The following is a 20537-nucleotide window of genomic DNA, read 5'->3' on the forward strand; positions in this document are numbered from 1 at the left end:
GTAAAGACAGAAGTTTGGACTTGGATGATACATCTGCAGACCAATATTTTAACCACATAAGCTCTGCCAGCTAGAACAGCAAGGCTAGAAATCTTGGATCCCAGTCTAACCATGGGCCTTTAAATACTCTTAGAACAAGACAGCTGGTATTAGTCTTGAGAAAGGCCATGTTTGAAGGCTGAAATGTGTAGACTGACCATTGATCCGTATCAGACATACCAGCCCGAGTTTTTTGCTATATTAGGTAAGCATATTTCCATATATGCCCAGATTAGATGCTGTAGTTTGCTATAGCTCTTTTTCGTTTTCTTTACAGGTTTTTTATATGCTTCAATATTATTTTTGAAAAAGAAGTTTAACGTCACTTAGCCCTCTGGATCCCCAAGACAACAGCCTCAGACGAGGCAAAAGTATCAAATGTTGCAAATCTGTTCAACAGAAGCATCATTTTTAAATGCCCATAAGGAAGCCACAGCCCTAGTGGAATGAGCCATAATTTGTTCAGGAGGCTGCTGTCCAGCAGTCTCATATGCAAAACGGATGATACTTTTCAGCCAAAAAGAAAGAGAGGTAGCCGTAGCTTTCTGACCCCTACGTTACCCAGAAAACACAACAAATAATGAAGATGATTGACGAAATTCCTTAGTCGCCTGCAAGTAAAACTTCAGGGCACGGACTACGTCCAAATTATGTAACAGACACAACGAAGGAACAACAATTTCCTGATTAATATTTTTGTTGGAAACAACCTTAGGAAGAAAACCAGGTTTGGTACGCAACACTACTTTTATCGGAATGAAAAATAAGATAAGGAGAATCTCATTGCAATGCCGAAAGCTCAGAAACTCTGCGAGCAGAAGAAATAGCAACCAAAAATAAAACTTTCCAAGATAACAACTTAATATCTATGGAATGCATAGGTTCAAACGGAACCCCTTGAAGAAAATTAAGAACTAAATTCAAACTCCAAGGAGGAGCAATTGACCTAAACACAGGTCTGATTCTAGTCAGAGCCTGACAAAAAGATTGAACATCTGGGACGTCTGCCAGACACTTGTGTAGCAAGATAGACAGAGCAGAAATCTGTCCCTTTAAGGAACTTGCTGACAACCCTTTCTCCAGTCCTTCCTGGAGAAAAGATAAAATTCTAGGAATCCTAACCTTACTCCGTGAGTAACCTTTGGATTCGCACCAATAAAGATATTTACGCCATATCTTATGGTAAATTCTTCTAGTAACAGGCTTACGAGTCTGAATCAAGGTATCAATGACCGAATCAGAAAACCCACGCTTAGATAGAATCAAGCGTTCAATCTCTAAGCAGTCAGCTGTAGAGAAATTAGATTCGGATGATGGAAGGGTCCTTGAATGAGAAGATCTTGTCTCAGTGGAAGCCTCCACGGTGGCTGAGACGACATGTCCACCAGATCGGCATACAAAGTCCTGCATGGCCACGCAGGAGCGATGAGAATCACTTAAGCTCTCTCCTGTTTGACCTGAGCAATCACCCGGGGAAGGAGAGCAAATGGTGGAAACTCATAAGCTAGGTTGAACGACCAAGGCACTGCCAAGGCATCTATCAGTTCGGCCCGAGGATCCCTGGACCTGGATCCGTATCTCGGAAGCTTTGCATTCTGACAAGATGCCATATGATCCAGCTCCGGCCTGCCCCATCTGAGAATCAGGGTGGCAAATACTTCCGGATGGAGTTCCCACTCCCCCGGATAAAACGTCTGTCTGCTCAAAAAATCTGCTTTCCAGTTGTCCACTCCTGGGATGTAGATTGCTGACAGATAACAAGAGTGAGCCTCCGCCCACTGAATTATCTTGGATACTTCTGTCATCGCCAAGGAACTCCTTGTTCCTCCCTGATGATTGATGTAAGCCACAGTCGTGATGTTGTCCGACTGAAATGTGATGAATTTGGCCGAAGCCAACTGAGGCCAAGCCTGAAGAGCATTGAATATTGCCCTCAGTTCCAGAATATTGATTGGAAGTAGAGACTCCGACCGAGTCCACACACCCTGAGCCTTCAGGGAATTCCAGACTGCACCCCATCCTAGTAGACTGGTGTCCGTTGTCACTATCACCCATGAGGGTCTGCGGAAGCACGTCCCTTGGGACAGATGATCCTGCGACAACCACCAAAGAAGAGAGTCTCTTGTCTCCTGATCTAGATCTATCTGAGGAGACAAATTTGCATAATCTCCATTCCACTGTCTGAGCATGCTCAGTTGTAGAGGCCTGAGATGAAAATGAGCAAACAGAATGATGTCCATTGCCGCCACCATTAATCCAATTACCTCCATGCACTGAGCCACTGATGGCCAGGGATTGGACTGAAGGGATCGGCATGTATTCAGAATCTTTAACTTCCTGACGTCCGTCAAGAAGGTTTTCATGGATATAGAGTCTATTAGAGTTCCTAGGAAAGGAACCCTTGTCTGTGGAATTAGTGAACTCTTTTCTAGATTCACCTTCCACCCGTGAGTCCTTAGAAAGGATAGGAACATGTCGGTATGAGACTGTAAGCTGATAAGACGACGCCTGGATCAGAATATCATCCAGATAAGGCGCCACTGCAATGCCCCGTGGCCTGAGACCCGCCAGCAGAGACCCTAGAACCTTCATGAAGATCCTGGGTGCCGTGGCCAGCCCAAAATGAAGGGCCACAAACTGAAAATGTTTGTCCAGAAAGGCAAGCCTCAAGAACTGGTGATGATCTCTGTGGATAGGAATATGAAGATATGCATCTTTTAAGTCCACGGTAGTCATATATTGACCCTCCTGGATCAATGGAAGAATTGTCCGAATAGTCTCCATCTTGAAGGATGGGACTCTGAGAAACTTGTTTAGACACTTTAAATCTAAAATGGGTCGGAACGTTGCCTCTTTTTTGGGAACCACAAAAAGATTTGAGTAAAACCCCTGCCCCTGTTCTGGAACGGGACAAATTACTCCCATAGTGGAGAGGTCTTTTACACAACGTAAGAATTGAAGATAAAGAGGGCGCCACATAGCGTGATATTGTTTGACAAAAGAAAAGGATAACACAAGACAGAGAGGTAATGTGCTTACCAATATTTGTGGTACTGTTCTGTGACCAGTACTATCTCGCCTGCTAGCACTTTAATCAGTGGCTAGTACACTGTTGGATGCGATCCTTCCCGGAACTGATCCTTGGATAAGGGAATCGTGCTGTGAGCGTTTCTCTGTTCAGCTATTCCCATGTGTTGTTCGATTAAGTTAAAAACTCATAGAAAAGTGCACAACTTCCAGGTTTTTAAAAGAAAACTTTAAAAGGCTTTATTATAACGCGTTTCTCAACCACCAAGGGTCGTTTCTTCAGATATCAAAGCTCACAGCACGATTCCCTTATCCAAGGATCAGTTCCGGGAAGGATCGCATCCAACAGTGTACTAGCCACTGATTAAAGTGCTAGCAGGCGAGATAGTACTGGTCACAGAACAGTACCACAAATATTGGTAAGCACATTACCTCTCTGTCTTGTGTTATCCTTTTCTTTTGTCAAACAATATCACGCTATGTGGCGCCCTCTTTATCTTCAATTTTAAACAGTTACACCCCTGCTCTCTGGGAACAAGAGGAGCTGCCTACACAGAAGAACAGCCTATACTACAGTCTGCCATCCACTATTATTTAAGCAGTGGACTGAGCGAGAGCACTCGACGAAGATCAAGACCAAGTGGTTTATTGTGAGAACATTATACTCTCTGGGATCATAGATCCATTTTTTATGTTTTGTCATATTTTGTTTTTTAATATATATAAATAGCGCGCCTTTTTATCTCCTTGTGAGATACTACAACGTAAGAATGCCTCTCTTTTTATCTGGTCTACAGACAATCGTGAAAGAAGAAACCTTCCCCTTGGGAAGGAATTTTTGAACTCCAACTGATACCCTTGAGACACGATTTCTATTGTCCAGGGATCCTGAACGTCTCTTATCCAAGCCTCGACAAAGAGAGAAAGTCTGCCCCCCACTAGATCTGGTCCCGGTTCAGGGGCCGCCCCTTCATGCTGATTTGGGAGCAGCAGTGGCTTCTTGGGTTGTTTATCCTTGGTCCAAGCCTGGTTGGGTCTCCAGGTGGACTTGGCTTGTGAAAAATTCCCTTCCTGTTTAGCGGAAGAGGAGATTCCCTTGAAATTTCTAAAGGAACGAAAATTACACTGTCTACCCCTTTGCTTAGATGTTTTATCCTGAGAGAGGAGGTGACCCTTACCTCCCGTAATATCGGAAATGATCTCATTCAAGTCAGGCCTGAACAGGGTCTTTCCTTTGAAAGGAATAGCCAAAAGCTTGGATTTAGAGGACACATCTACAGACCAAGATTTTAACCATAACGCTCTGCGCGCTAAGATGGAAAATACTGAATTCTTAGCCGCCAATTCTGCAATCTGAAAGGCGGCATCTGTAACAAAAGAATTAGCCAGCTTAAGGGCCTTAATTTTGTCCATTATTTCTTCCAAAGAAGTCTCCGTCTTAAGAGACTCTTCTAGGGCGTCAAACCAAAAGGCAGCCGCAGTTGTGACTGGTACAATGCAGGCCGTCGGTTGTAGTAGAAACCCTTGATGAACATAAAGCTTTTTTAGAAGACCCTCCAACTTTTTATCCATAGGGTCTTTGAAAGCACAACTGTCCTCAATAGGGATAGTCGTACGCTTAGCCAGAGTAGAGATAGCACCCTCCACCTTAGGGATACATTTTCTTAAAAATAGGGGAAGGGGAGAACGGGATACCCGGTCTTTCCCATTCCCAAGTAACAATGTCTGAAATTCTCTTCGGAACCGGAAAAACATTGGAATAAGAAGGAACCTCCAAGTATCTGTCCATCTTACACAATTTCTCTGGAGGGACCACAATAGGGTCACAGTCGTCCAGAGTTGCTAAAACCTCCCGAAGTAACAGGCGGAGGTGTTCAAGTTTAAATCTGAAGGACATCACGTCCGAGTCTGTCTGGGGTAAAGTACTTCCTGAGTCAGACCGTTCCCCTTCAGACAGAGCCTCCCTACCCCCCACTTCAGAGCCCTGGGAGGGTATATCGGAGATCGCCATCAAAGAATCAGAAGTCGCATGGACCACCTGGGTCTCTTTCCTACTATATGAAATGAGAATAATCCAGCACCGGCTTCAAACCCCAAGATAGAGGGTACTCCTTTGGAGTGACTGCCACACTCCCAGCAATAGAGTATAAAAAAGAAAAATAAGGGTAACTCCTCTTGTAAAAATCCCAAAATATTTTTATTAGACAGGATCAGACACAGAACACCACAACGTTTCGGGGTCAGTACCCCTTAGTCATGTGATAACAAACATACACACCACACCTGTTTAAATAGGCTGGGCCAGGTAATTGTTTCATCATATTAACTCTTTCAATTCTTTGTAATAACAATGGCCCATTAGTATTAATGCTATACTGACCCCTACTGGTCAAGGGTGGCGTGACATGCAAAATTAAAATAAACCTGAAATACAAGGAAGCCTCAAGAAAATATTTACACGTTTACATTATTCAATTAAACTAATGTACAGACATAAAAGAAATTGCAACATGTTATAAAATGTACGTTTCACATTATATTTCATTCTGCAAAGCTGGAGAAGATCAATAACTTCCAAAATCAAAATTGGATTGAATCAAATAACAAAAAAGGGGACTATCCCTTTTAATTTTTTAAAAGTAGAAACACTATCTCAAATCAAAAAGCTGTCTATATATAAAGAGGAACAAAGAGTAATAACTCATTGAACCTCAAAAAGACTGTCCCCTTAAATTGCTAAAGATGGCTCTATCTTAAATAAAAGGATGTCTATATATAAAGAGGAGCAGAGAGTGAAAACTCATTGAACCTCAAGAAGAAGAGTTTTTGGCATATAAATATACATGCTATACATTCTATACATCCATGTAAAGAGGGGCAAGCAGGGCATCAATAGAAAATAGACCAGTCAATTTCACGGTTAATTCCCTTCGGTTCCAAGGTATCCAACTTAAAAATCCAATAGGATTCCCGTTGTTTCAGTAACAGAGACCTGTTACCGCCCCGTCTTGGAGTCTTAACGTGGTCGATAACTTGGAAGCCAAGTTGGCTCACATGATGCCCAGCTTGTAAAAAGTGATATGCTACTGGGGCAGTTAATACCTTGCACCTGATATTACTTTTATGTTCCGTGATACGGTCCCCTACCCGTCTAGTGGACTCGCCCACATAGGCGCGCCCACACGGACACTTTATCATATGTCCTCGCTCTCGCTCATGATGAAATCCGACGAGTCTGAGCCACTATTGCTCATTCCGCCTGGTTGATTCTGTTGCCGTCTGATTTCATCATGAGCGAGAGCGAGGACATTCCAGGAAACGTGGGGGCCGTAAGCACAGGCAGTGCTCAAAACAAGAAAACGAAGCAGGCGACAAAGGCTCAAGCGGTAAGAACTACGAGGGCTCGCAAGACATAGTGATTAACTGTTCTAACTACAACTTGGACACTAATGAAGCAGCAATATTACAGAGGGGTTTGTCTTTTTGTCCTTCAATTGACTGTAATGTCTTTGAAACCTATAAGGACATTTTTCGTTTCTTTAGAAACATTAGGTTAAAGTATTGGCATACTAAACCCCAGGGGGTATATTCTGGACTGGGGGGAGAGAAATTGAATGCCACTTTTGTATCTAATGATGTTGCAACTCCTGTCACTGCTCATAATACTGTTAATCCTGCATTTAATCACTCACTTAAAAACAGAATTTATGTTTACCTGATAAATTACTTTCTCCAACGGTGTGTCCGGTCCACGGCGTCATCCTTACTTGTGGGATATTCTCTTCCCCAACAGGAAATGGCAAAGAGCCCAGCAAAGCTGGTCACATGATCCCTCCTAGGCTCCGCCTACCCCAGTCATTCGACCGACGTTAAGGAGGAATATTTGCATAGGAGAAACCATATGATACCGTGGTGACTGTAGTTAAAGAAAATAAATTATCAGACCTGATTAAAAAACCAGGGCGGGCCGTGGACCGGACACACCGTTGGAGAAAGTAATTTATCAGGTAAACATAAATTCTGTTTTCTCCAACATAGGTGTGTCCGGTCCACGGCGTCATCCTTACTTGTGGGAACCAATACCAAAGCTTTAGGACACGGATGAAGGGAGGGAGCAAATCAGGTCACCTAAATGGAAGGCACCACGGCTTGCAAAACCTTTCTCCCAAAAAATAGTCTCAGAAGAAGCAAAAGTATCAAACTTGTAAAATTTGGTAAAAGTGTGCAGTGAAGACCAAGTCGCTGCCCTACATATCTGATCAACAGAAGCCTCGTTCTTGAAGGCCCATGTGGAAGCCACAGCCCTAGTGGAATGAGCTGTGATTCTTTCAGGAGGCTGCCGTCCGGCAGTCTCGTAAGCCAATCTGATGATGCTTTTAATCCAAAAAGAGAGAGAGGTAGAAGTTGCTTTTTGACCTCTCCTGTTACCAGAATAAACAACAAACAAGGAAGATGTTTGTCTAAAATCCTTTGTAGCATCTAAATAGAATTTTAGAGCGCGAACAACATCCAAATTGTGCAACAAACGTTCCTTCTTCGAAACTGGTTTCGGACACAAAGAAGGCACGACTATCTCCTGGTTAATGTTTTTGTTAGAAACAACTTTTGGAAGAAAACCAGGTTTAGTACGTAAAACCACCTTATCTGCATGGAACACCAGATAAGGAGGAGAACACTGCAGAGCAGATAATTCTGAAACTCTTCTAGCAGAAGAAATTGCAACCAAAAACAAAACTTTCCAAGATAATAACTTAATATCAACGGAATGTAAGGGTTCAAACGGAACCCCCTGAAGAACTGAAAGAACTAAGTTGAGACTCCAAGGAGGAGTCAAAGGTTTGTAAACAGGCTTGATTCTAACCAGAGCCTGAACAAAGGCTTGAACATCTGGCACAGCTGCCAGCTCTTTGTGAAGTAACACAGACAAGGCAGAAATCTGTCCCTTCAAGGAACTTGCAGATAATCCTTTCTCCAATCCTTCTTGAAGAAAGGATAGAATCCTAGGAATCTTTACCTTGTCCCAAGGGAATCCTTTAGATTCACACCAACAGATATATTTTTTCCATATTTTGTGGTAAATTTTTCTAGTTACAGGCTTTCTGGCCTGAACAAGAGTATCAATAACAGAATCTGAGAACCCTCGCTTTGATAAGATCAAGCGTTCAATCTCCAAGCAGTCAGCTGGAGTAGGACCAGATTCGGATGTTCGAACGGACCTTGAACAAGAAGGTCTCGTCTCAAAGGTAGCTTCCATGGTGGAGCCGATGACATATTCACCAGATCTGCCTACCAAGTCCTGCGTGGTTACGCAGGAGCTATCAAGATCACCTACGCCCTCTCCTGATTGATCCTGGCTACCAGCCTGGGGATGAGAGGAAACGGCGGGAATACATAAGCTAGGTTGAAGGTCCAAGGTGCTACTAGTGCATCTACTAGAGTCGCCTTGGGATCCCTGGATCTGGACCCGTAGCAAGGAACCTTGAAGTTCTGACGAGAGGCCATCAGATCCATGTCTGGAATGCCCCACAGTTGAGTGATTTGGGCAAAGATTTCCGGATGGAGTTCCCACACCCCCGGATGCAATGTCTGACGAATCAGAAAATCCGCTTCCCAAGTTTCCACTCCTGGGATGTGGATTGCAGACAGGTGGCAGGAGCGAGTCTCCGCCCATTGAATGATTTTGGTCACTTCTTCCATCGCCAGGGAACTCCTTGTTCCCCCCTGATGGTTGATGTACGCAACAGTCGTCATGTTGTCTGATTGAAACCGTATGAACTTGGCCCTCGCTAGCTGAGGCCAAGCCTTGAGAGCATTGAATATCGCTCTCAGTTCCAGAATATTTATCGGTAGAAGAGATTCTTCCCGAGACCAAAGACCCTGAGCTTTCAGGGATCCCCAGACCGCGCCCCAGCCCATCAGACTGGCGTCGGTCGTGACAATGACCCACTCTGGTCTGCGGGAGGTCACCCCTTGCGACAGGTTGTCCAGGGACAGCCACCAACGGAGTGAGTCTCTGGTCCTCTGATTTACTTGTATCTTCGGAGACAAGTCTGTATAGTCCCCATTCCACTGACTGAGCATACACAATTGAAATGGTCTTAGATGAATGCGCGCAAAAGGAACTATGTCCATTGCCGCTACCATTAAACCTATCACTTCCATGCACTGCGCTATGGAAGGAAGAGGAACGGAAGGAAGTATCCGACAAGAGTTTAGAAGTTTTGTTTTTCTGGTCTCTGTCAGAAAAATCCTCATTTCTAAGGAGTCTATTATTGTTCCCAAGAAGGAAACTCTTGTCGACGGAGATAGAGAACTCTTTTCCACGTTCACTTACCATCCGTGAGATCCGAGAAAGGCCAGGACTATGTCCGTGTGAGCCTTTGCTTGAGGAAGGGACGACGCTTGAATCAGAATGTCGTCCAAGTAAGGTACTACAGCAATGCCCCTTGGTCTTAGCACCGCCAGAAGGGACCCTAGTACCTTTGTGAAAATCCTTGGAACAGTGGCTAATCCGAAAGGAAGCGCCACGAACTGGTAATGCTTGTCCAGGAATGCGAACCTTAGGAACCGATGATGTTCCTTGTGGACAGGAATATGTAGATACGCATCCTTTAAATCCACCGTGGTCAAGAATTGACCTTCCTGGATGGAAGGATTGTTCGAATGGTTTCCATTTTGGACGATGGAACCTTGAGAAACTTGTTTAGGATCTTGAGATCTAAGATTGGTCTGAACGTTCCCTCTTTTTTGGGAACTTCGAACAGATTGGAGTAGAACCCCATCCCTCGTTCTTTTAATGGAACAGGATGAATCACTTCCAGAAGATAACCTTGGAAGACTATTTCTAGCGCCCAAGGATCCAGAACATCTCTTGCCCAAGCCTGAGTGAAGAGAGAGAGTCTGCCCCCCACCAAATCCGGTCCCGGATCGGGGGCCCGCATCTCATGCTGTCTTGGGAGCAGTGGCAGGTTTCTTGGCCTGCTTTCCTTTGTTCCAGCCTTGCCTTGGTCTCCAGGCTGGATTGGCTTGAGAAGTATTACCCTCCTGCTTAGAGGACGTAGCACTTGGGGCCGGTCCGTTTCTGCGAAAGGGACGAAAATTAGGTTTATTTTTGGCCTTGAAAGACCTATTCTGAGGAAGGGCGTGGCCCTTGCCCCCAGTGATATCAGAGATAAACTCTTTCAAGTCAGGGCCAAACAGTGTTTTCCCCTTGAAAGGAATGTCAAACAATTTGTTCTTGGAAGACGCATCCGCTGACCAAGATTTTAACCAAAGCGCTCTGCGCGCCACAATAGCAAACCCAGAATTTTTCGCCGCTAACCTAGCCAATTGCAAGGTGGCGTCTAGGGTGAAAGAATTAGCCAATTTAAGAGCACGAATTCTGTCCATAATCTCCTCATAAGAAGAAGAATTACTAATAATCGCCTTTTCTAGCTCATCGCACCAGAAACACGCGGCTGTAGTGACAGGGACAATGCATGCAATTGGTTGTAGAAGGTAACCTTGCTGAACAAACATCTTTTTTAGCAAACCTTCTAATTTTTTATCCATAGGATCTTGGAAAGCACAACTATCTTCTATGGGTATAGTGGTGCGCTTGTTTAGAGTAGAAACCGCCCCCTCGACCTTGGGGACTGTCTGCCATAAGTCCTTTCTGGGGTCGACTATAGGAAACAATTTTTTAAATATGGGGGGAGGTACGAAAGGTACACCGGGCCTGTCCCATTCTTTATTAACAATGTACGCCACCCGCTTGAGTATAGGAAAAGCTTCGGGGAGCCCCGGGGCCTCTAGGAACTTGTCCATTTTACATAGTGCTTCTGGAATGACCAGATAATCACAATCATCCAAATTGGATAACACCTCCTTAAGCAGAGCGCGGAGATGTTCCAACTTAAATTTAAAAGTAATCACATCAGGTTCAGCTTGTTGAGAAATTTTTCCTGAATCTGAAATTTCTCCCTCAGACAAAACCTCCCTGGCCCCCTCAGACTGGTGTAGGGGCCCTTCAGAAACAATATCATCAGCGTCCTCATGCTCTTCAGTATTTTCTAAAACAGAGCAGTCGCGCTTTCGCTGATAAGTGGGCATTTTGGCTAAAATGTTTTGATAGAATTATCCATTACAGCCGTTAATTGTTGCATAGTAAGGAGTATTGGCGCGCTAGATGTACTAGGGGCCTCCTGTATGGGCAAAACTGGTGTAGACGAAGGAGGGGATGATGCAGTACCATGCTTACTCCCCTCACTTGAGGAATCATCTTGGGCATCATTTTTACTAAATTTTTTATGACATAAATCACATCTATTTAAATGAGAAGGAACCTTGGCTTCCCCACAGTCAGAACACAATCTATCTGGTAGTTCAGACATGTTAAACAGGCGTAAACTTGATAACAAAGCACAAAATTCATGATTTCACATTACCCACAGACAAGGCGATACTCTTCAGCCTTGACGTCACCAGCCTTTATACATCTATATCACATGCTGGTGGGGTCGGAGCTGTAAGCAGTGCCTTACACTCAAGTGGTCTATACTCTATCCCTGAGATTTCTTTCATTCTGCAATTGCTGGAGATTATCTTGTACAACAACTACTTCCTATTTGAGGATCAGTTTTACATGCAACAACAGGGTACTGCCATGGGCTCCAACGTCGCCCCCAATTATGCCAACATTTTTATGAATCTTTTTGAGGAAAAATTTGTTTTTGAACACCCGGAGTACCGTCGGTGTGGCGCCACTTGGTGGCGCTACATCGATGATATTTTTGGGCTTTGGCTGGGTGACGTTGGGGCCCTGGAATCATTTGTAACTGATTTAAATCTTTCTACTAACAATATACAGTTTAAACTTGTGTGGAGTGAATTTAGTATTGACTTCTTAGATGTCACTGTGACCAAACAAGGTATGGGTTTCACAACTGACATATTTAGAAAAGAAACTGACAGAAATAGCCTTCTTCATTATGACAGTGCTCATCCATTACCCCTTGTAAAATCACTTCCACGAAGCCAAATGCTTCGTGTCAAAAGGATTGTAGATGATCCTGATAAATCCACGATTAGACTATCTGAGATGGGGGATAAATTTATTCAAAGAGGCTATCCCACGAAATTGGTACATGACACTATACAGACAGTGGCTGCAATTGATAGAGACACGCTATTTAAAACTAAACCTCATCATGATAAGGAAAAGAGATTGGTTTTTGTCTCTAGCTATTGCAGACAAAGTCAGCAAATCACTCGAATAATTCGCAAACACTGGTCAATTCTACAAAACTGTATACCCAATGTTGAGGAGTTGTGCCATTGCCCAATGCCAGCATACAAACGGAACAAAAATCTGAAAGATTCACTTGTTAAAGCTGATGTGGGCGCTGGCAGATCACCCCAACAAGGTTACATCACTAAAAAGAATTTGGGCTGTTTTCCCTGTTTGAGCTGTATTAACTGTAGCTCCATAATCAAAAGTCCACATTTTGTACATCCTCAAACCGGGTATAAATTCAAATTCAAGGATTATTATACCTGCAACACTAACTTTGTAATCTATCTGATAAAGTGTCCGTGTGGGCGCGCCTATGTGGGCGAGTCCACTAGACGGGTAGGGGACCGTATCACGGAACATAAAAGTAATATCAGGTGCAAGGCATTAACTGCCCCAGTAGCATATCACTTTTTACAAGCTGGGCATCATGTGAGCCAACTTGGCTTCCAAGTTATCGACCACGTTAAGACTCCAAGACGGGCGGTAACAGGTCTCTGTTACTGAAACAACGGGAATCCTATTGGATTTTTAAGTTGGATACCTTGGAACCGAAGGGAATGAACCGTGAAATTGACTGGTCTATTTTCTATTGATGCCCTGCTTGCCCCTCTTTACATGGATGTATAGAATGTATAGCATGTATATTTATATGCCAAAAACTCTTCTTCTTGAGGTTCAATGAGTTTTCACTCTCTGCTCCTCTTTATATATAGACATCCTTTTATTTAAGATAGAGCCATCTTTAGCAATTTAAGGGGACAGTCTTTTTGAGGTTCAATGAGTTATTACTCTTTGTTCCTCTTTATATATAGACAGCTTTTTGATTTGAGATAGTGTTTCTACTTTTAAAAAATAAAAGGGATAGTCCCCTTTTTTGTTATTTGATTCAATCCAATTTTGATTTTGGAAGTTATTGATCTTCTCCAGCTTTGCAGAATGAAATATAATGTGAAACGTACATTTTATAACATGTTGCAATTTCTTTTATGTCTGTACATTAGTTTAATTGAATAATGTAAACGTGTAAATATTTTCTTGAGGCTTCCTTGTATTTCAGGTTTATTTTAATTTTGCATGTCACGCCACCCTTGACCAGTAGGGGTCAGTATAGCATTAATACTAATGGGCCATTGTTATTACAAAGAATTGAAAGAGTTAATATGATGAAACAATTACCTGGCCCAGCCTATTTAAACAGGTGTGGTGTGTATGTTTGTTATCACATGACTAAGGGGTACTGACCCCGAAACGTTGTGGTGTTCTGTGTCTGATCCTGTCTAATAAAAATATTTTGGGATTTTTACAAGAGGAGTTACCCTTATTTTTCTTTTTTATACTCTCTTTCCTACTATGTTTGCCTTGTAACCCTGGCAACTTAGCTAAAACTTCTGAAAGAGTGGATGACATAACTGCAGCCATATCCTGCAGGGTGAATGAAGCAGACGCAGTTGAAGAACATGGCGTCGTCTGAGCGGGCGTTAAAGGCTGTGATGCTTGGGGAGAAAGTTGCGGCATACCCTGAATCTCATCAGTCTGAGAACCTTCCTTAGATATATCTTTATTAAAGAAAATCTGCTCTTTACACTGTAAGGCTCTTTCAATACAGGAGGGACAAAGTGTAACAGGGGGTTCCACAATGGCATCTAAACATATGGGACATGTACTTTGCTCAATGTCATCCATGATAACAGAAAAACAAAAGTAAACTTAGTCGAGTCACAGGAAACAGTAATACTAATAAAAAATATAGTACTGTGTCTTTAAAAAAACTCCCTCTACGCTAACCCCTTTATAGGCAAAAAGACAGAGAGAAGCTCATAATTAAACTTATCCACACTCCCTGTGTCGATAGCATCTACAAATAACTTACTGGCCAGAAAAATAACAGTCACCTCGCCGCGGCTCCTACCTGCCTCCACGTGCTCGACACTACCACCCCTCAGACAGCGCACCTAAGGTCACTTGTAAAAATTCACAACAAGCGAGGAATGCTGCTAGCCGGAACCTAATGGAGAAGTTACTGCACGGAAAGCGTGCGAACATCAAGCCCCGCCCATCGTGGGCATAAACATAAGCTCCACAAAAAGAAACCGTGAACCTCCACTTACCGGAGCCTTAACAAAGTTTAAACATAACTTCCGGTAAAGTCCCCAGCGTCAGCCAAATAATATACAGCAAAGTGTTCAAACTGCAACAGTAACCAGAACTGCCCAACATATAAACATACAGTGTTTATCAACATAATACCCCAACGCTTCTATTGTCTTTCTTGTCTCAGAATGTTTGTTGAAATAACCTTATGTCAGATCTCATATTGCCCTTAGATGAGAATTAACATATTGCAGCAGGGAAGCCCTTAAGTACATAGCCCCTGATAGAGAAAATAAGTACAGTCAGATCTGGGATATGCTGCAGAGCCCCAGAGTAAAAAACTGCACCTACCTCCATGCTGAGGAACAGCATGAAAACTCACAGTGTCAAGAGGTCCACTCTTCCTCCTGAGGTCCTGTGAAGATAGAGGGATCTTAGTTAAATTTCTCTAAGAACAGCACATCAGAGCAGCACAATAATGGGAGGCGCAGCGAGGCTAGAACCCCACCAGTTCCCATAGCCAGGAGGCTATAACTTCAGAGGCTGCTCTATAGTAAAATAGTACACCATGTAAATATAATAAACTCACGATTGAAGAATCTAAAACTAACCCCTCACTTTACCTCTTCCTATCACTAACACAGGCAAAGAGAATGACTGGGTTGGGAGGGAAGGGAGGAGCTATTTATGCAGCTCTGCTGTGGAGCTCTTTGCCTCCTCCTGCTGACCAGGAGGCGATATCCCATAAGTAAGGATGAAATCCGTGGACTCGTCATATCTTGTAAAAGAAATACACGTAACTTATCTCCAGCACATGTGCTAAATTTACACTTATCTGCACATACTGTATAAACGGTTCCGAGTGAAATAACACTAGAACCTGTTTATTCAAGCCCAATAACTGCTCCACTAGTCCACGTTTAACAGCTATCACACTAGTCAACTATACTATTATCTCTTCAGACATACATTGTATGGTCACAACTTCTAGTAGACAACCTGTCCTCTTAAGTGCACGACCCTGTTCTGTTCTACAACAGACATTTTATTTCTTCTGGCACACACATCCTGAAACGATACCATTTCCTTTTTTTCTCCTTTTGCATCATTAGTTGCAACATTTCTTCTATAAAGGCAAACGATCATTTGCTATAAGTGTGATCCATCTGACATATACAAAGCAGTCCGATTTGTGAATAGATGGTCTTTACTGTTTTTATAAATAGTAACATTTGTATGTACTATTTTGTATGTACTATTTTTACCTCTATTGTCGACATTTGTCATTTAGAAAGTGCTAGATACTTTCTCACTTTAAGCTTGTGAATAATCGGTTAGAACATTCCCAGTTAATCTGTTACAACATACCCTTGTTCTGTATATTTGCATATCTGCTTGATATGCACTGTTTCTAAATGTAAAATTAAAATACCTATAAAATATCAATCATTTCTATAGCATTTAGCCTCTACCACATTTCCACGACAATATTTTATCTATTTAGATAAATACAAGTGCATTTATCGCGCCCACAACCTAGGGCCTTAGTCTAGGTAGAGGGAAGTATGAAGTGCATGTATAGCGCCCACAACCTAGGGCATTGAAAGTCTTTTTCAAACTATGTAACTGCGTACAAATCCTGTGTTTAGCTGTTGCAACCCTAAATTATAGACAAATATCTATATTGTCTATACACCCTATAGCGTACTATAGCCCCTTGAGAGGCGCTCCTTCTAGAAAAAAACTTTCCCTTTCTTGGCTCCCAGTCTAACCACTTGCATGTTGGCATCATGTCCATGGATACAATTAATTTATATAAAATAATATAAGACTTGCAAGAGACAGGACAACATTTACAAACACATACAGAAGGGATTGAGGGCACTATTCCCGTGGGAATTTACAATCTAGATAAAAGTATTGGCCAGCTTAAGAGCCTTGATCCTATTCTGGATCTCCTCTATAGTAGTCTCTCCTGAAATCAGGTGAGACAAGGCATTGCACCAATAAGATGCTGCCGGCCGCAAACGTAGTAATATTTACAACTGGTTGCTACTGTAATCCCTGATGAATGTACATCTTTCTTAAGTATGCCTCAAGCTTCTTATCCATGGGATCCTTGAAAGAACAACTATCCTCAATAGGAATAGTAGTTCTCTTGGCTAGAGTAGATAAGCTCCCTCTACCTTGAGCACTGTGCTCCACGAGTTGCGTACAGAAAACAGTCACGTACAGCAACAGGAAACATTTTTTAAAAAACAGGGGAAGTCCTGCGTAAACAGCTGGAACTGGGGCCTTAGTCTAGGTAGAGGGAAGTATGAACGGTTCAAAATAGTAGTCAATGTTGGCACAAAACCGTCAGGCTTCTGCTAGAAAGCTGAACATGAAGAGGAACTTCATCTTTCAGAATAACGACCCAAAGCATACATCCAAATCAAGAAAGGAATGGCTTCACCAGAAGAAGATTAAAAGTTTTGGAATGGCCCAACCAGAGCCCAAACCTGAATCCAATCGAAAATCTGTGGGGTGATCTGAGGAGGACTGTGCACAGGAGATGCCCTCGCAATCCGACAGATTTGGAGTGTTTTTGCAAAGAAGAGTGTCAAGTCAAGATGTGCCATGCTGATAGACTCATACCCAAAAAGACTGAGTGATGTAATCAAATTAAAAGGTGCATTAAAAAAGTATTAGTTTATGCAACCATATTTTAATTTTTTATTTTTACTTCTTCACCTAAAAAAGATTTCAGTTTGTTTTTCAATTGAGTTGTACAGTTTACAAGTCACATTAAGGGTGGAAAAAGTTCTGAAATTATTTATCTTTGTCACATCACAAAAACCTGACATTTTAACAGGGGCGTGTAGACTTTTTATAGTGTGTGTGTGTGTATATATATATATACACTATATATATATATATATATATATATATATATATATATATATATATATATATATATATATATATATATATATATATATATATATATATATATATATATTCACAATAGTCACGTTGATTGGAGTAGCCATGTTAGTCCAGAGATTTAGATATCAAAATAACAAGAGTATTGCATTGAGCAATGATACTTTTTTATTGGACTAACTATACATTTATAAGTTCACAAGCTTTCGGAAGAGTTCCTTCCATTATCAAGTCTGGAGCAATACTGACCAATTCAATAGAATTTACAGATTATATCTTAAAACACAGAATAGCTAAGAAGACAGAAAGTGCAGTGAGAGGAGGAGGTGTCGTAACAATCATGAGGTGGGCTTAGGTAACAGGTAGACAGTGTCCAGTGTAGGAGAACAGACAGGGGAAATATATAGCTATACATAGAGCATATACTGACAAAGTTATATATCAACATTGAATCAATATCAATAAAGATGTGAATTGTATATACAGGGGGAATACAAAAGTTAAAAAAGACAAAAGTGTGGACATAGGCTTACCTGTGTACCTATGTATAAAGAATGTGGAATATACAATGTAATTGACTAAATGAAAGTACATTACAAAAAATTCTGATAATGTGTTAAGAAGTCCACATTTAGTCCAGAATTAAACAAGTTGAAGTGCATCATCATTTTCATTTCAAAGGTTTTTCTTTCCATGGTGTTTTTGAAGTTGCCTCTGAGAATTTTGAGGTTTTGGATGGAGTGGTCAGGTTGGGTGAAATGGTGACCAACAGGGGTGCATTATTTAGTTTCACAGTGGTTTTTGATTGAGTGTTTGTGTAAGTTCATCTGAAGGTGCAGTTTTTGGCTTGTTTCTCCAATATAGCATCCCACTTCACATGCAGTGCAATGTATCATGTATACCACATTTGCAGATATACATGAATATGCCCCTTTAATGTTATAGGATTTATTATTGCTGTTGATTCTTAACACATTATCAGAATTTTTTGTAATGTACTTTCATTTAGTCAATTACATTTTATATTCCACATTCTTTATACATAGGTACACAGGTAAGCCTATGTCCACACTTTTGTCTTTTTTTATCGTTTGTATTCCCCTGTATATACAATTTCACATCTTTATAGATATTGATTCAATGTTGATATATAACTTTATGTCAGTATATGCTCTATGTATAGCTATATATTTCCCCTGTCTGTTCTCCTACACTGGACACTGTCTGCCTGTTACCTAAGCCCCCCTCATGATTTTTATGACACCTTCTCCTCTCCCTGCACTTTCTGTCTTCTTATTCTGTGTTTTAAGATATAATCTGTAAATTTTATTGAATTGGTCAGTATTGCTCCAGACTTGATAAAGGAAGGAACTCTTCTGAAAGCTTGTCAACTTATAAATGTATAGTTAGTCCAATACAAAAAGTATAATTGCTCAATGCAATACTCTTGTTATTTTGATATCTATATTCACAATAGAAATAAGAATTACATGTATTAAAATAACCTTTTGAAAATACAACTGTACCTTTAAAAAAAAGTTACCGGTACTTAAAGGGACACTGAACCCAATTTTTTCTTTCATGATTCAGATAGAGCATGCAATTTTAAGCAACTTTCTAATTTACTCCTAATCAATTTTTCTTCGTTCTCTTGCTATCTTTATTTGAAAAATGCATCTAAGCTTCTTTTTGGTTCAGAACTCTGGGCAGCATTTTTTATTGTTGGATGAATTTATCCACCAATCAGCAATAACAACCCAAGTTGTTCACCAAAAATGGGCCGGCATCTAAACTTACATTCTTGCATTTCAAATAAAGAAACCAAGAGAATGAAGAAAATTTTATAATAGGAGTAAATTAGAAAGTTGCTTTAAAATTTCATACTCTATATGAATCACGAAAGAAAAAAATTGGGTTCAGTGTCCCTTTAAGTTGTCAGAGACAGAATAAAACTTTAAAAAATTACTGGCACCTCTAAACCTGAGTCCTGCTGAGGAACTACCACTCCAGAGACCAGTCGTGAAGACCCACTAGCAAAATGCGATGTTGAGACTCTGTAGTAGAAGAGCCACCCGTTGCTGCTTGTTATTCTCCTATCAGAAGTCACTGAGATATCCTCCGATCAGAGGACAGAACTAAAACACACCGCAATGTGATCTGCTCTTATTCCAGCTGACAGGAAAGCCGTAGAAGCGGAAGTGCGAAATACGGTCACGTGACCTGACACAAATTGTAAGTGCACCACAGCTTAGTAAAAAAGGCGCAAGTAAGCGGCATTACGCCGTTGCAACATATGCAGAGTAATCCCTGCACACACTTCACTCATATGATCGTAGGGGGATAATCAAGAATAATTAAATTAACCCCTTGTTTGCCCCATTGTCATATCAATTGTCTCACAGCCAGTCTCCTATCATAGTAACTTGAACCCTTGACTTGTTCAAAGTTACTGTTCCTTAGCAGTGCAGCACCCTAGCATAGCTGCCCATAAAAATACTCCAGCCTAGGGAGATATATTATGTCCCATTATTGTCCACAGGGGATTAACCCCTAAGTGCTGACCCTCCATACCTAGAAGGCAAGAGCACTTACCTGCGGATCCAGCTGCAGGGCAGACGCAGCATCTAAGGTGTGACAGATTCCCCAACATCTGTCAGGGACCTGTAAAATAAAAAAAAGAAAAAAAAAAAAAAGACAGTAACGAACTCTGGTTTTCTATAAAGGGGTAGCATAGATGTTAGAAAGAAAGCAAGGACCACCTCACCACCTTCTAACTTGCTAAACGCCACCATTACTCTTACTAAAGAGATTTACATAGACACAGCATAGCCCCAATCCTTGCTTGCAGGGAAAAGTACCCATTTAAAAGGATTAAATATCTTAAGACACTCACCTTCGCACATCCTCCCCATAATAGAGGCAAAGTGACACATAACTTTGCTTGGGGTGCTCTTTACCTCCTATTGCTGGCCAGGAGTTGAATATACCACTAGTAATTGGAATGAAGTTGTAGACTCTCCATGCCTTAGGAAAGAAAGTAAACCAGTTTGCTAATAAAAGTCATGAAGTGTCATGGCTCCCTTTAATAAGGTGAAGTGAAATTAAAGCACATGCAATAAGATACATACAGGGCCAATCACAATCCTTTAGAAAAAAACAACTTATCAAATGATTTATCACC

At 41.5% G+C, this 20537-nt stretch overlaps 1 protein-coding gene across 1 annotated transcript in view; it reads right to left on the reverse strand.

Annotated features, from left to right (window-relative positions):
• The window catches only part of LOC128656888 (saccharopine dehydrogenase-like oxidoreductase), a 110782-nt gene that overhangs the window by 19766 nt on the left and 70479 nt on the right, over positions 1-20537 (reverse strand). The window lies entirely within an intron of this gene.

The sequence above is a fragment of the Bombina bombina genome, chromosome 4 (assembly GCF_027579735.1).
Source record: "Bombina bombina isolate aBomBom1 chromosome 4, aBomBom1.pri, whole genome shotgun sequence".
Classification (NCBI taxonomy): domain Eukaryota; kingdom Metazoa; phylum Chordata; class Amphibia; order Anura; family Bombinatoridae; genus Bombina; species Bombina bombina.